Source organism: Staurois parvus, unplaced genomic scaffold, assembly GCF_062004578.1.
Source record: "Staurois parvus isolate SC_StPar_1 unplaced genomic scaffold, SC_StPar_1.0 ptg000631l, whole genome shotgun sequence".
In the NCBI taxonomy this organism is placed as follows: domain Eukaryota; kingdom Metazoa; phylum Chordata; class Amphibia; order Anura; family Ranidae; genus Staurois; species Staurois parvus.
The window spans coordinates 483,710-499,703 of record NW_028318427.1 but is presented as its reverse complement, the minus strand read 5'-3'; the positions used below and the strand labels follow the sequence as shown (position 1 = coordinate 499,703).

General features: G+C 44.0%; 1 long non-coding RNA gene across 1 annotated transcript in view; it reads right to left on the bottom strand.

Moving 5' to 3' along the window:
* The window catches only part of LOC149449317 (uncharacterized), a 36,583-nt gene that overhangs the window by 8,212 nt on the left and 12,377 nt on the right, over positions 1 to 15,994 (bottom strand). The window contains exon 3 of the long non-coding RNA XR_016315425.1: positions 6,108 to 6,523. This is a non-coding gene — a long non-coding RNA (uncharacterized LOC149449317). The remainder of the gene's footprint in view (positions 1 to 6,107; positions 6,524 to 15,994) is intronic.

The following is a 15,994-nucleotide window of genomic DNA, read 5'->3' as shown; positions in this document are numbered from 1 at the left end:
GGGGGGCGGTTCGCCATGTGGCATCTTCACCCTGGACACTAGATGACCTTGTCTCAGCACTGTTGATAGTATGTGCATGGTGGACTAAGAATGCGGCTCTTAACTGCTAGGCAGTGGCTTAGTGTCATCAGCCTGTATCAGGAAGTGCTGTTATTGGCAGGATCTCCAGGTAAGAAACTTGTTCAGCAGTTTCACAAAAATTATTTTCTTAGGGGCTGGTTCACATCATGAATAGCACAAAAAAACGCTTTGTGTTCCTGTGTGATTCACATGTGCTCCGGGTGCAGTGCAATTTCATCCCATTTATTTGAATGGGCTAAAATAGCGCTGGCCTGCACCAAAAGTAGTGCATGCACTACTTTTCATAACACACAACAACCGGATCGCATGGTACTACTGTACCATGCAATCCAGTGCAGGCAACGCGCTGTGTTTTCAACCTGTCTTTGGGTTGTCGTTAAATTACCATTGACACTCGCTGCAGATCGCAACTGCAGTGCGTTTTAAAGGCGGTGTGTGTTCTGCGCATGGAACGCAGGTTTCCCGCACCACATTCTGCTGCGAATGGGCCCTTAAGCCCATCTCTGAGCAAAAATGACCCCCCCCCCTCATTCAGACCTATTTTCTGCTTATCACAGCACATTTCAGTCTGCCATAGACTTTGGGGCTGGATGCTGTACCTGTGCTTTCCGAGTGCACTAAAACACCAGGATCGGACACACAGGGGCTATCAGATGCCTATTGTGTAAGGGGCCTCAGGGCTTGTTTACAGGTGCAGCCATCATATGTTGCTTCCTCAACGCCCGTGCCAACCATTGAAAGCCTGCCATGCATCCATTGCATTCATCACACAAGATTGTAGTGCAGCTCCATTCACTTGGATGGTTCACGTTAGAAAAAATTTGCCACACCGCATTACTGCTGTGGCAGAGTGTAATAATGTGGCCCCTGGACATGTTAACCACTTCCAGACCGGACACTTTTACCCCCTTCCTGACCAGGGCAATTTTCAGCTTTCAGCGCTATCACACTTTGAATGACAATTGCGCGGTCATGCAACACTGTACCCAAATTAATTTTTTACCATTTTTTTGAGACAGATAAAGCTTTATTTTGGTGGTATTTATTCACCGCTGGGATTTTTATTTTTTTTGCTATGTAAATTAAAATGTTCAAAAAATTTGAAAAAAAGTGTTTTTTTTATAAAATTTTGCAAATAAATAATATTTCATCATAAATCTTGGCCAAAATGTATTCCGTTATCTCTTTAGTAAAAAAAAAAAAATCCAAATTAGTTTATAACCAAAAATTATAATTTTTAAACTTTTTTTTTACATTTTTATTTTTTTATATTATTATTATTATTTTTTTTTTACATACTGTCACCCTAGCAGTTCAGTGTCACCATGGTGACACTGTACTACTTGTGGGGGGTGATGAAGATTTTTTTTTTTTTTTTTTACACTGATTGCTTTTACACCCATATAGGATGTAAAAGCAATCATTTCTCTTTCTCTCTGGCTGCATTCTTGCACTCGTTGAGAAGTACTGAGTGAGCTGTGATTGGTCACAGCTTGTCACATGGTACAATGCTGTTGTGAATAGCCTTGTACCATGTGACCTCTGTTATCATTCACAGATTTCACACGTAGTAAGCAATGATGTCACAAGTGACATCTTGCTTACTACTTTGCATGTAATCACTGATTGGCCAGTCAGTGATTACATGATCGGGACCTCGCACAGAAGTCCCGTCCGACGATCGGTGTTTCACTGTGTCTGGAGGACACAGCGGGCACCGGATCGCGGTGCTGGACGCTCCCAGGGAGTGCGCACAAGCAGGGTGCGGGGAGGCCGTTTATAAACGGCCACCCGACCCTGCACTGCCACCGTCCGGCCGTTTATATGCAATGGCCGGTCGGGAAGTGGTTAACTAGCAGCTCAACCATCAGCCCACTCATGTAAACAAGGCCCAACGAGAGAACATTACGCGAAGGGTAAGTTCACCTTTACCAAAAATCTGCCTATGCTGGTAAAGGGTGTCTCTGGATAAAATAAACTGTGCAGGTTTGACCAAAGTTGAAAAATGCCCTTGCTATAGGTGTAGGCCATTTATGTACCTATTAAAGCCTGACTGGAAAACTCCTAGGACGTTGCTAAGTGAGGCCTACATATTACTGCTCACCTCCACCATTGCAGGAGCGAGCTCTCAGACGCTGAACTCAGAGCTACTGCATCAGGGGAGAGAAAGAACATGGCCGTGTTAACTAGCAGCTCCACCATCAGCACACTCACGTAAACAAGGCCTAAGGGAGAGAACATTACGCAAAGGGTAAGTTCACCATTACCAAGGGGTGTCTCTGGATAAAATAAACTGTGCAGGTTTGACCAAAGTCGAAAAACGCCCTTGCTATAGGTGTAGGCCATTTATGTACCTCAGGAAGCCTGACTGGAAAACTCCCAGGATGTTGCTAAGTGGGTCCTACATGTTACTGCTCACCTCCACCATCACAGGAGTGAGCTCTCAGATGCTGAACTCACAGCTACTGCATCAGGGGAGAGAAAGAACATGTGAGGGGGTTGAATCAGAGAAAGAGCTCACTCCTGTGATGGTGGAGGTGCACAGTAATGACTAGGCCTCACTTAGCAACGTCCTGGGAGTATTCCAGTCAGGCTTCCTGAGGTACATAAATGGCCTACACCTATAGCAAGGGCGTTATTCAACTTTCTGCAGACATCGATTATCTACATAGGCAGTTTTTGATAAAGATGAACTAACCCTTTAACTCAGAAACCAACCAGCAACCATTCATTTCTCTCACTCCTCTAAACTGACAGAAGCTGAATTCTGACTGGTTGCTATGGGTTACTACACGTAATCCCCCCACACTGCCTTGTTAAATAAGGTTCACACAGCTACACGGTGACGCCGCTTGTCATAATATCCCACCCCTCTCTATAGGACCAAATGGGAGGTTACCATGACAACCCCTTTTTCCTGCTCACTGAAAGTTGTATTTTCAGGAACATACAGACTCTATAGACTCGCTGTCAGTGTGGAGCTCAATTTAGCAAAGCCGCACATGGAGGACAAGAAAATTACCCACAATTTTTAACCATTTATTGTCTAGGATAAAACAGGCCAAATCTCCTGAACGGGCAAATAGCTCCTCTGATTCACTAAAGGCCCATTTACTTCTTTACCTTGTGGCAGTGAGTGCGTTACCGCTATGCGTGGCAAAGGATGTTACATGCGTTACCTTGCCATTCATATTGAATGGCACCCCAATGTGCTAAGGCAATGCCGCAACGCGCCCTGCATTTTGTGACATGTTTAATTTTTCAGGATTGTATGGTGTGTTGGTAGCCCTCTATTTTCAATAGGTCGCTTTTCCCCACAAATAGAGCTTTCTTTCGGAGCTTTTCATTGCCTGTGACCAACAATTTTGAAAAAAAACCAATATTTTTTACTTTTTGCTATTAAACTTATCCAGTAAAAACATTTAAAAAATCTAATTTTGGCATAAATTTAGGCCAAAATGTATTCTGCTACATGTCTTTACTAAAAAAATTCCAATACCTGTAAATGAATTGAAAGTTATAGCGTTTACAAATGGTGGCATAGATACTGAAATTTTTTTCACTAGCAATGAGATCAGCGACTTCTAGCGGGACTGTAGCAGCATTCTGACACTGGGGGGAACTTACTTGGTGTCACTGATATCCCCAGTGACACCAATACAGTGATCAGTGCTAATAAAAAGCACTGACACTGTACTAATGGCACTGGGCAGGAAGGGGTTAACATGTGGGGCGCTCAAAGGGTGTGCTTTGTTACTACGTGGGCTGTGTGTGTTTCACTGTAAGCACACTGCTGTGTATGGCTCTGTATTGGTTACATTCAGGTCTCTCCCCCGTCGGTAATACTTGGAGATCGCCGGGTGCCGGGACACCCCCTACACGGAACTGCAAAATTACACACACACACACGATTTTGCGCACCCATGCTGCCCTGTAGCAGTATTTCTGCTATAGGGTGGCGCGGAAGCGGTTAAAGTAGTTAACCTCAGACATGACATATGAACAAAGCATATCCCTCTATAGCAGTGCTTCTCAAATAGCGGGGCGTGCCCCCCAGGGGGGGGCGTGAGGCTCCATCAAGGGGGGCGCGTCGCCGCCCCCCCCCTTCCGACAGAAGGGACACTAAGTACAGGGGTGGGCAGAGGGCTGCTGTCTCTTACCTGGCTCCCACGATGATCCATCCAGGCAGCGCTGCTCCTTCCGTCACTCCGGCCACTCCCTCACTCCTGCCGCTCGGCTCCGCCTCCTCACCGGTGATTGGCCGCCAGAACTGTAGCTCAGGAAAGGTACACAGGCGGCCAATCACGGGGGAGGAGGCGGAGCCGAGCGGACCCGCGAAAATCGAGTGAGGGAAAAGCCGGTAAGTGTGCAGTGCAGAGGTGCTGCTGCAACCACATATGCTGGCTGCAGCAGCACCATACTGCAACAGGGGTCAGCAAGTGTCATTGGTGTCCGTGGGAGGAATAGTGCCGCATCATTGGTGTCACTGATACTAATGATGGGGCATTATTCCTCCCACTGACACCAACGATGGGGCACTATTCCTCCTACTGACACAAACGATGGGGCACTATCCCCCCCCCCCACTGACACCAACGATGGGGCTCTATTCCTCTCCCCACTGACAGGGTACTATTCCTCCCACTGACACCAATGTTGGGACACTATTCCTCCTACTGACACCAATGATGGGGCACTATTCCTCCCACTGACACCACTGTTGGGACACTATTCCTCCCACTGACACCAATGATGGGGCGCTATTCCTCCCACTGACACCAATGATGGGGCGCTATTCCTCCCACTGACACCAATGTTGGGACACTATTCCTCCCACTGACACCAATGATGGGACGCTATTCCTCCCACTGACACCAAAGTTGGGACACTATTCCTCCCACTGATACCAATGATGGGGCACTATTCCTCCCACTGATACCAATGATGGGACACTATTCCTCCCACTGACACCAATGTTGGGACACTATTCCTCCCACTGACACCAATAATGAGGCACTATTCCTCCCACTGACACCAATGATGGGGCGCCAATGATTAGGTCCTAAGTAAATGTTGGTGATCGGTTTGAATTCATTATTATTTATTGATTTTATGTATTTTTTCAGCATCATATGGTTTGCCATGTCCAATCAAAAAATGTTTATAGTTTAATTAAGGATTTAATTTTTTTTGAATTTCTAATGCACTTTAAATCTTTTCTGCTACAGTTAATAAAGCTATTCTTTGTTGTAAATTGATCCACATTTCTTTCTTTTTTTATTCTCTTATACGTTAATAAGGATACAGTGTTATGCAGAGGTGTACTTATAACAATTTTATAGACAAATGATACTATTTACAGTCGCGCGGGGGGGCGCGAAATGTTTTCTTCTTCCTAGGGGGGGCATGACAGAAAATAATTGAGAAGCACTGCTCTATAGTGTGCACTTGTCTCAATCCAGAGCACTAAGTGTCATTTCTATCTGCTGCCTCGTTCCTTTTGTTGAGTCACTTCTGACACCAAGAGAAAAAAGGTGACAGGGGAGAGAGCTCCAGCACACAGCCTGTGATTGACAGCCTCAGATCTTTTCCTGTGTGAAGGGGGTTTGTCCATTCCCTCCAATCAGCTCTCAGTGAGCTATGCAGAGTGTAACTTCAGCTCCCCGCCCCTGCTTTCTGAAAAGCTTGGACAAGCTTCTGGACTCTGAACAGATGTAGAGAAGAAAGCACTGCAGATAAACAGGTACAACTTAAGTAGGTGGATTGGTTTCATCTCTGTGTATCACCTGAGGCCAGTCACTTCACTGGGTATATGTGAGGGTTTACAAGCACTTTAAAGCCCACCTCTGGGCCCTTGAAGGACAGAAGTCTGAATTCCTCTATCATAAAAGGTATATTTTCAGTGTTTAATTTCCATCCCCTTCTAGTTTCAGCCTAAGAAGTGCTGACAAGTCAGCTTGGCATACCTGGACATCTTTTTTTTATGTTTCTTTCCCCTCTAGCATGACTGGTCTTTTATCAGATACCTGGTAAGATTCCTTTTTTAATTATTTTAATGACACGGTCACAACCCCTTGACATCAGACTTGTACCCACATTATCCATTGGGCTGTACATAATGACACACTGCCACAAGGAAATCATGTCACACGTCTTTATTCAGAAACACAGCAGTGGCCTGTTCTCACCCCCTCCCATCCCCTGTAATCAGAGGCTTCTGGAAGGAAGATCATTCATCTGCTGGGGCTTTCCTGAACCAGAGGATCAAGACGGTCATGACGCCTTTCACTTGACTGCCGGCATTTTATCTTGCAATATTAATAAGGCACCGGGTCACCTGACATGGAGGTGGGGGAACTTGGGGATTCTCCAGGGGTGTTGGAGGTCAGTGGGGTGGAAAGGGTAGGCGGTTGCGATTTTAATTCACCATCTTTCTTTTTCCCTATAATGAAAATGAAATAAAATTGGGATTAACAGTTTATCCACTGAATATACAAATACTGAGCGCAACACAGCTGTACTGTACACAGGAGTACTGTTTGCAAAGCTTTTATATTTGTACTAAAGCTGGCCATACACAGATTTTTGTTTGCATGTCCATAGATAAAAATTCAGAAGAACATTCTTTCTTACCATCACTGGTGGATATTTACTAAAAGTGGAGAGTGTAAGGTTCCATTCACACCTATGCTGTTTGCTTTCTGTCCGTTTTGCAGTGCTTTTTGCAGTTCGTTTTGTGCTTTTCTGCACGCATTTTTTATGTGTTTTTGATGCATTTTGTTCAGCTTTTTTTTTTTTCTTAAAGTGGAATTTTATTTTGTTGCTGGGCAGAATGCAAAATGCAAAACGTGGCAAAAACAAACTACCATGCGTTTCTTTGTCAAAAGTTTTTATTGAAACGCTGAGTAATACACACAGCTGATCGCCCGCGTAGGGGTGCCGTAGAATAAGTCACCAATAAGGAGTGTAACAGGCGATGATCAAACATTTATGAACATTATTAGCAATATAATGCTGCCTAGAGGCCGAGGCTCTATCGGGGCTTTCATGGTTTAGGAGCAATGCCTGAATGAACAAACAGTGGGTGTTAGCAGTAAAATAATGGCATTTCATTTAACCTGAAAAAAGAGGTAGGGGAGAAAAACCAGAGAAGAAGAAAGAGAAAAAAAGAAAAGAAGTATACAATCAGAAATCGAGGAGGAAAAAAGGAGAGATAGCATTTCCCTCTCTCCTGCAGGCCCGAGAGACTGCAAAAATTAATGAGTCCCCAAACCCAATGGAGAAAGAGTAGGAAACACGCATGTCCACCAAGGGTGCCAGATCTTCAACAATTTAGCATAGGTATCATCAATACTGGTAATTTTTTCATGTAACATCAGGATGGTCAAAGTAGGCTTAACCTTACAGAAGGGGACACTGAGTGATCTCCAAGCCTTGGCAATAACCCGTTTAGCGGCAACAAAGACGAAATTTTAAATTTGAGTTTGTTGTTGAGAATTGCTGAAAAATTTTCAAGTTGAAGAAGGTTTTCAATAAAAAAGTATAAGGAGAGAGGTATGCGTAGAATATTTGACACTCAAGGCAGATATTTTATTTAACACTCACTTGTTGAAAAAAAAAATTTGTATTCATTATCTTCAAATAAATGAGGAATAATAATATAAAAATGAATACAAAGAATGAAAATTGTGGTGTCCACTAACAAAGCCACACTGTACAACTCACTGCCTTGCATTAGTGGTTAGTGGATTGTTGCCCTTGTATTTGTGTGTAGTGCTACAGTTGTGAGGGTCTCTGTAATGTGGGTATCTCTAAGCTTCCCTCCGCACAGCCAGGCAACAGGTATTTCTCACACAGACATGCATCCAAAGACAGTAACTAGTCCGTGAACTTTGTTTTGTTGTTTTATTACAGGAATTCAACTTGGATAGGGAAATATGGAATATTGGGATGCCCAATTTGACTTGAAACAATGGAAGGGGGACACTTCCTTCCTATGTACAAAGCAGATCCTGGACTGTTCTTTTCCTGAAAGCCATAATTTGTTGCAGATCAGTAGCAGCTGCCCCTTACAGGTGTGGAACTAGCAGCCTCTCAAAAATCACTTTACTTCTCGTAGCTACATGCCGAGATGTTTTCTCTCCCCCTTCCAGAGCTGCTCCCAGCTCCGCAGCCTGCAAGAACTACCAGCCCTCCTGGCTTCTCGGAAGATCTCCGGAAGACAAGAATAAAGGATTGAGCCCAATGCTGTCCTTAGAAAGCTTGCTACGTTTGACAGTCTTTCCCCTTGTAGATCCCAGAGTGTACTGCTTTACTCACATGGTCCTTTTTGCTCCCTATTGCTACAGGCCTTGGTCTCATCTGCGCCTCTCCACAGAATGTATTCTCCTGAGCCAGTCCGAGCCCAGCCTAGAGACCGCCCCACCCAGACCTAGGGGGCCCCTCCTAGGCAGACAGTCTCCTTAGCACTCCATCTTCCACCTAACTCCCTTGTCAGCCAGACTCTCCCATATTTATAAGCCAGTCCACCACTCTACCAGGGCCTCCAAACCTGTGATTGGCTGGACCCCTCATGACTATGCAGATTAGCCCTCCTTCCCTTCCTTCTTACCAACTTCTGGAAGGTTCTATGGTCCTCCAGAGTCAGGAGGGGGCGATAGAGCCACATGTCATTCAGCTGATCTGCAATAACCCAACCTCAATCATATGACCCACACAACTACCATGAGTCACACAATGATTTTGCTTATAATACTCTACACTATTCTAGTAGCACACTAGAGGGTGCTACATGTGGTCAGTGGAGGTAGGAGAACCTTAGGAGGAACCCTGGTTGAGAAAGGCTGTACAAAAGCATATCCAGCATGCCAATAGTCCAACCAGAAAGACGATTTGCTTGCCTATACATGTCCAAGGTGAGACCAATGTTTCAGGGACTTACAGGTTCTTTTTATCAACATGACAGACATATTTTAGCATATAATGTATGAGTATGGAGGTGGCTTTGTCTGCAAATTTTAAATTAAAAAGGACCACCCTCCAATATACTATGTGTAGATGTAACACAACGACCACCAGTTTAGCATTTCACTGCTTCCTGGAGTTTGGCCAACATATATCAATCAGTCTGTCCTATAAGCAGTTCTTTGACGTCACCAACTGGGCTCTGTTCCAGCATCTATTCGTTATACAGGCAGATCTTTGGCTTCCCAAATACCAGTGCTACATCTTCTGTCCACCAGGGTCATGCTGTCCCTTCAGACAACAATTTAACAAAATTTTCTTCCTTCACTGCATGCTTGCACCACATTTAGCATTTATATGTTTACCATGGAACTCTTCGTTCAAACTAATGCATTTTTTGGTACATCTCAGAGATCGCCACTGCTGACTTACTTTTTTCTTTTTAATTCTTTTTCTTTTAAGCTTTAAAAGTGTAGTACAAAACAGAGCCTATTGGACATACCTAGGCTAGGCAAAACAAGACCAGATAGAGACAGTTACAATACTTGAACTATAAAGAACAAAACAAAACGTATGCTCAAACCACTAAACTAGAGCATTGACAGTAGCATTATTCACGAATTCAGGGTCCTGAGGATGAAAGAAGAGAGGAAGCTGAACACCCTCCTATATATAGTCACCTAGCAGAGTCGTAGAACAAAAATAGGAGCTCCAAATTATGGTAGCTCTCGTTCCCAACTATAATTGAGGTCAATCAGAGGTGTCAGGGCCAGTGTTCGTGGATGATGATTCTACCCAGATGTCCCACACTTTATGAAACTTTTTAGGGCAGCCCCGAGATAAATAGGTGGCCTTAAGGAGTGGCAAGGCTGAGTTGACCAACCACTTCCAGAAGTTTAGTGAAGGATTTTTCCAAGTACAGTAGCTTTCCGTGCATAAAAAAAGTAATAAACCAAGAAGAGTTCTAGAGGCCCTATGAAAACGCAAGAGTCCACCAGTCCCAGCAGACACACTTCCACCATCAGTGGCACCTAATATTCATAACAGAAAGGATGAAAGAAGTCACAGCCATTCATAGAGCCTGAATCTGGGGACACTGCCAAAAGACGTGGATGTAGTCCGCTGAAGCTGACGCGCACCTCCAGCAGGTGGCAGGGACAGATGGATAGATCCTGTGCAGACACATGGGGGTAAGGTAAACACATTGCAAACTGTTGATTAACTTGAGAAAGTTAACGCCTGATATCCTGGCTATCTATGGCTTCAAAACCTTGTGTCTCTGCCCCCCATAAAGTGTGAAGCTACTGAGATCAAATTAAAAACAGACTTCTGACTTTTCTGATCTTCATATTTTCTTTTGTTGGGTAAGCAGCTCAGAAAGTTTTAAAGTGGGTTGTCAGAGCAGCCAGCCAATTGGAATTTTCCAAATATTTCAGGAGGTCAGCAATGGCAGCTTTAATTTATCTTATGAGAGACTGCTGCATTCCCTGATACACCGATGGCCATTTTAATGGGTTCTCACCATTACTCCTGGATTATTTTATACTATGGAGAATGTAACTGGAGAAGCTGGAACACACAAAGGTGAACGGAACATCCAAATATCCATGGTGGACAGCTGCAGAGCCAGGAATTATGACAGGGAGATCTCACTCTTGGGATTATCCATATCTATACAAGAAGACCTATATATTCACTTTAGGATAGACTGACTTATAACCTAGGGGCTAAGTGAAATACTCCCCTACCTCCATGTGTTACCTGCTTGCTGGCCAGATGATTAAGAAGACATGCCCTCGCTGTCATCCTACATTCTGCTGCTTTTCAATCATCCAGCAGGTGAGAAAGCAATACATGTAAATAGGATTATCTCTGAAGTCTACAGCAAGTCCTGTGACCTGTTATCATCCACTTTTGGTGGCGTATAAGAGGAAGAAGCAGAACAAGGAGCAAATCAGTTCATGTGCAGACAAGAAACATGCAAATTGAAGGAGAGAGAAGAGTGACAAAGAGATAGGCTCATCACTGTACTGCTTCTAATTTTACTCTCCAGTTATAAGCGGAGGCAGATCCCGGATGACCTGGGCTCAAAAAAAGTGAGTTGAATGATGCTGGCCATCAGACTGAGGACCTCTACCGGCATAAAAAAGTAGGAAATCTATGAAGTTGAATTATGCAGCAATAACTGGTTTAGTTTTTTTTGTTTGGCTAATTGTGTCTAGTGTGTGTTATATTTGCCTGGAGTTCTGCTTTATTAAATCAAACTTATTGACAATCATTTATTAGTGTTCATTGAAGCATCTTTGTCCCACGCTGCATTATGATATGGAAAGGCAGCAAAGCCATACTGCACATACCAAAGAGGAAATTGATGTCCCTCTTATAATGATCTGTTGCTAGAACCGGTGAAGCAAATGTTCCTCTAAAGCAGCCAAGAAACGGTAGAGCCATCTGGGAACTATTTCTGTGAATAGGCAGCACTATGTGCACAAGGCTGTCCTCGTTATATAGCACAGCTGTAGCTCTCACTCATAACCATCTCCCCAGAGTCAACGTAAGAACAGATTTTACCTATCATCCGGATTTATCAATCTCCACCATAATGTTTACAGTAATGGCAGCCCAGGTATTTCTCCCATGACTGAATTAGTTTAAGAATTAGAAGTTGTTTTTTTTTTTATTGCATCCCTGGAGGTGCAAAATGAAAAAAATAAACAAAAAAGTCTGCAATACTCGCTTTCTTCTGGGTTGAATAACGCTCAGCTTTTCCCTCCCCAGAAGAATGAGAACATGGTGTGAGTGCAGGGCATCACAGGTCCACCCTCTGAAAGGGGGGGGGGGGGGTCACCACAGTGCCTTGTATTAGTGATATCTCTGCAATATTGAGGATTGCCCATCCAACACGTCACATGACTGCCATGAAGACTTCATAAAAAGGTAAGTATACAAAACAGAAGCCTAAACTACTGCTGGGAGACCTTCAGGGTAGAGCCCAGAATTGGCTTTAATATCAAGTTTCAGAACATGAGGAACACTTTTTCTTTTCAACAATGGAGTTTGGCACCAAAAGCGCTGAGCTGGGAACTACCAGCTCCAAGTCATGTCTTCCAGATGCCTTTTGAAATCTCTGGTCATTTTAGCAATGGGGAAATTCAAATTGAGAAAAACCTTTTTCATAGGCTTTATTGAGTTTGGGCAAGGACACAGGGGCCCCATGATCCCCTATTGCCTGGGGGCCCCATGAGTTGTCAGTCCGCCCCTGACTGGAGGATACTGTGAGTTGCTGGAACGTTCCAGAATGGGACATGGAGAGGAGCATCTTGCTTAAAATGCTAAGTGTGATACATGCCTGTGAGGAAGTTTGAGAGAGCTTGGCTAATCACAGTAGACAATGCAGGAGATAGCACTGGAAGAAAGGTTGATAAAGATAGAGGAACTTGGCTCCTAGACATGGGCCTGTGTTGAATACCCTGTGGAAGTCTGGGATTTTGTCCATTCTGGTCATAGAAGGGTCTGTTGGTGCCTCTATGGAGCCAGCATCTCCCCGTCCAGAGGTCAGATCAGCGGCATTCATATCAGAGCAGGGATCTATAATTCAGGCCCATCCTTAGAGACTTACCAGAGTATTCTGACCTTCACCTTTCCCACCAAGTTCAGCCGACAGTATAGGGTCTGGACTGATTTATGTTTGCGGGCTCTGAACTCCTACCCACCTACTGGAGAGAGATTACAGCTTTGGGCTGACTCATTATTCCCACCTTCAGCAGTTCCTATCCCAATAGATACAACTGGAAATTTCCCCTTGTTCCCTATGGCTTGTCTGACCTCATTGACAAGGAATGACAGCAAATATACAACCAGTATGGGAGTAATTAGGGGTCCTCAGACATCAAGGGAGTAGACAGCCCTGCTGCTAGGAAGTTTAAGCAGTGCTTTTGGGAATTCAGTCTGGGCCACCATATCATGAAGGTTTTGGTGCTGCTAGTACGTCCTCAGGCAGAGGACCGGATCCTGGTGGTTACTAGAGTGCATCCCATGACTGGAAAGTTGGTCTCTTTCCTGAAGCATAATTTTTAAATTTAAGATGCACCATTAATATGTACGCTGTTTGTTGAAGGTATTAACAAATTCTGTAATGTTTTACTCTTGTAAACTTTCTTAAAATGTTTGAGGCCCATTCACACCAAGCGCTGTGCTGTGAAAAAATAAAAAAATAAGTCATATCAGACTATCAGCACTGTGTCCCCCTAGCACACACTAGATGCTCTGGGGTTGATTTACTAAAGGCAAATACTGTAGACTGTGCACTTTGCAAGTGCAGTTGCTCCAGAACTTAGTAAATGAGCAGAAGCTCTGCTGACGTCCACCATCCAATCATGTGCAAGCAAAAGTTCTGTCATTTTTATTTTCCTTGTATGTGATTGGGTATTCTTTGCAGAGTGAAGCTGTAGCTCATTTACTAGGTTCCAGAGCAACTGCATTTGCAAACAGCACAGTCTCTGAGCCTTTAGTAAAGCAACTGGTATTAATGAGACAAGGGCTGCTGTTAGAAACAACGGGGCCCCCATACAGTCAACCTGTCAACCCCCCCGAAAAAAAAGATAGTTGACTATGCTTCGGTTGTGAATGAGGATAAGGAGTGATTGGTACGGATCACTCATTGTGTTCATCCAGGAAAGAAAGGGGTTGGTAAATGTAACATTTTTACTGGACCCTTCCCCCACTCTCCACCCTGAAGGATCCTATCATGCTTGCAGCTGTGGTAAAGAAAGGAGGGAAGCTGGAAGCACTGTGGGGTTGAGGGCACAAAAGGAGGCCTGTGCAGCAGGGGGAAACGTATGGTAGGGGAGGGAGAGGAGAAGAAGTCAGCTTTCAGCTGCTGCAGAGAGAGCCATACAGGGGATCGGTTACACTATTTGCCCCACTGTGCCGATCACCCTCCTTTACCACATCCCACAGCTGCCTAGGCCACCCTGCTGGCCTGAGCCCCGTACAGGAGGATTGGGGGTATCCCCTTATCCATGGACCTGAATGGAACTTTGAAGGTACACAATTGTAGACTCAAAATATAAAAAAAAAAAAATCAGTTTATTCAAACATATTTAAAAATATTTAATGTTAAAATTAAACACACTAATAGCATGATCTCATTTTATATTTAAATGTTTTTGAGTCTACAATTGCGTATATTGTGCACCTTCAAAGTCCCATAAATACAAGTCCTTTGTCTCTATGTTTGAAGGGATGTGGTGTAATAATGATATAGTCACTCACCCACTGTATTAATTTCTTCTTAGTAAATCAACCCTTTTGTGTCTAGCGCCACTCGCTGGTGTGAATGAGCCCTTAATGTTTTTTAATTTTTGTTTGAGGCTAGTTACGAAGTATTTGTTATATACACTTGGCAGGGCTGTCATTATTGTTTACTGCTTTTCTTAGGGCTTCATTGGCAAATAAATATATAGGATCCATTTCCCACTGGTAGTTGGCCCAGGGACAGGTCATAGAAATGGGGATGGGTAATTAAGACGTGTGCGCAAAATATGCAACATGTCTGAGTCTTTTTCACTGCATCCCAACACATTGGGGGAAATTTACTAAAAGTGGAGCACTCAGAATCTGGTGTAGCTGTACACACTAGCAGGGGCGGACTGACCATTTGGAAACTCGGGCACTGTAGGGGGCCCCATGATATGCCTCTGGTACCTTTTCCATAGGCTTTTTGAGTTTGGGCAAGGACACAGGGGCCCCATGATCCCCTAGTGCCCGGGGGCCCCATGAGTTGTCAGTCCGCCCCTGCACACTAGTCAATCAGCTTCTAACTTCAGCTTGTTTAAGCTTTGACAATAAAACCTGGAAGCTAATTGGATACTATGTAGATCTGCATCAGATTCTGTGTGCACGGGTTTTAATAAATTTCCCCCAGTGTGTGAATTGAAGCATATTGCCTTGTCCTTGCAGCTGGACTGTGTTGAGCAACGCAACTGTTATGAATGGGAGCTAAAGCCAGTTGTCAGTCGGTCTTTAGCCACTTTCCCTCCAGAGGATTTACCCCGCCCCCCTCCTCCTGACCAGGCCATTTTTTTGCAATACGGCGCTGTTACTTTAACTGACAACTATGCGGTCATGCAACGCTGTACATAAAATAAATTTATATCCCTTCTTTCCCACAAATAGAGCTTTCTCTCGGTGGTATTCGATCACCTCTGTGTTTTTTTTTTTTTGCACTATAAACAAAAAAAGACCGACAATTTTGAAAAAAAACAAAAAACAAAAACAATATTTTTGATTTTGGGATTTAAAACATATCCAGTAAAAATTTAAAAACAAATCAAATGTCTTCATAAATTTAGACCAAAATGTATTCTGCTATGTGTCTTTGCTAAAAAAAAATACCAATACGTGTAAATTAATTGATTTACGTGAAAGTTATAGCGTCTACAAATGGCGGTATATATACTGGAATTTATTTATTTTTTTATACTAGTAATGGCAGCGATCAGCGCCTTATAGAGGGACTACAGGACTGCAGTGGGCATTCTGACACTGGGTGGGAACTGGCTAACTGCCACTGACATCACAGTGACACTAATATAGTGATCAGTGCTAATAAAAAGCACTGACACTGTACTAATGACACTGGGCAGGCAGGGGTTAACATCTGGGGTGGTCAAAGGGTGAACTGAGTGCTGTTTTACTGTGTATGCGGTGTGTGTTTTACTAGGGAGAGAAATACACAGCAGAATGTTACTGCTGGCCGGAGAGAAACCTGTGTTGTTTACATACAGGTCTCTCCCCTGCCAGTGATACTTGGCGATCGCTGGGTGCCGGCGGAGAATCTCCAGCTGGGACCCAGGGATTGACATCTGTAGCCGCCAACGGCTGCGTGGGTAGAGTGGCGCGCGTGCACCCCCCCACCCGGAAATGCAAACTCACGTATATATATGTG